This window comes from Phalangium opilio, unplaced genomic scaffold, assembly GCF_054372755.1.
Source record: "Phalangium opilio isolate 3A_F unplaced genomic scaffold, DU_Popi_V2 ptg000194l_1, whole genome shotgun sequence".
In the NCBI taxonomy this organism is placed as follows: Eukaryota; Metazoa; Arthropoda; class Arachnida; order Opiliones; family Phalangiidae; genus Phalangium; species Phalangium opilio.
Genome location: NW_028324212.1, coordinates 2,863,359 through 2,865,346, shown reverse-complemented (window position 1 = coordinate 2,865,346; position 1,988 = coordinate 2,863,359).

Below are 1,988 nucleotides of genomic sequence, written 5' to 3'. Positions count from 1 at the left end.
GATTGAGCTATTAGTGTGTAAGCTGCACCAGTATCTAGTTCTAATTCCAATGGCTTGCCATTAACCAGAAAATTCAGCAGGACTGGCTTAGGTGCTGGTGTCATGCTTCGAACATGCAACATTGCATATTCAGGCCCTGGGCTGGTACTTTCCACTACGTTAACCTTTCCCCTGGTCTTATTCCATGGATTCTTCTTGGTTCGTAATTTGTCTGTGAAACATTGCTTAGCCAAGTGTCCAGAACGTTGACATTTTCCACAAGTAGCGGATATGTAGGGGCAGTTAGGTGGTGCGTGATCAGGTCGACCACATCTCGTACAGTCCGTTGTAATAGTCATTTTACGGTTGGACGAAGTCTTGTATTTAATTTCACCCGTATTTCTCTTGTTATTTCGCTTACTTCCTGCATTGAAGTTAGTAGTCGTGGTTTTGTTTATGTTTTGACTACCATTGCTTCCCGTTGCAGAAGAAGTTTTAACTTCATGGGAATACCTTGATACTGAGTCCATAGCTGCTGTAATCTTTATGACATCATCAAACTTGGTTGTAGCTGCAGATTCTTCAAATAGCCTTTGCTGAATTGATTCATCTCCTACCCCAAGTACAAACTGATCTCGTAATTCCCTGTCCAAAGCGGTTCCAAAGTAGCAGGTTCCTGCCATTCTTCGCAGGTGAGCAACATATACGGGAATTGTTTCCCCTGGTTGGCGATGCCGACTTCGAAATTTGAAACTTTCCAATATTTCTGAAGGCGTTGGACAGAAATGATCTTTTAATCTAGCAACTAGGATTGCGTACGTTTTTGTGGGATCATCTGGGGTATCTGGCGCTATAAAATCATGTAGTAGATTGAAGATGTGCGGGCCGACAGATGTTAAAAAGATAGATTTCTTCTTAACTGCGTCAGTGATATCATTCGCCAGGAAATAATGTGTTAATCGGGAGGAATACCTCTCAAATGTTTCCACTGATTCGTCAAAGGGCGTTATTTGTCCGTACGAGGGCATGTTGACTAGTAGTTCTGACTGTATACCTCGAGTTCGAGGGAAAAAAAAACAAACCTTAAGCCTCGGCGAAGGTACAAAGACGCAAGAACGCAATATAAAGGACACGCAGGTCGAAAGATCCGTCGCCAATTTATGTTATATCTTTCAGTGAGTACACATGATGTATAACATACTAGACTTTATTGTTCAATATTAATTATAAGCGTTAAGAACAAAAGAGACTGACCATTACGGACAGTCTTATTACTACGTAGTTACGAACTAACAACCAGGAGTAACTTTCTCCTGATACATACATGATAGGGACAATAAACTAGCGCCATCTATACAGAGTTACACTACAACACCAATGTTAAAACGGCCAAAAAACCGACACTAAGTTTAAGAAATATTTAAACCCGTATTTATTATGATATTACATCATGTAGTAACTATGCATTTTAGGAATTTAATGGTCTTAAGTAAACATTAATAATACTTCAATTCCAACTGAAACAATAATATTCCTAACCTAATCTTCTGAGAACTTGAATAAATGCAATATAATTGATAATAAAGTTGTACTTTTTTGGCCTTGAAATATTTACACGAAATTAAGCAACATTTTAAAAGGACAGTGAAGCAATATATTTAACATTTCCAACACTTGTCTAAATTTAGTAATAAAAAATTAAGTATTTCACACACCGATGTTAAAACGGCCAAAGAACCGACACTAAGTTTAAGAAGTATTTAAACCCGTATTTATTATGATATTACGTCATGTAGGAACTATGAATTTTAGGAATGTAAGGGTCTTAAATTAATAATACTTCAATTCTAACTGAAACAAAAATATCCCTAGCCTAATCTTAGGCGAACTTGAATAAATGCAAAATAATTGATATTAACGTTGTACTTTTTTGGCCTTGAAATATTTTTTTCGAAATTAAGCAACATTAGAAAAGGACAGTGAAGCAATATATTTAACATTTCCAACAC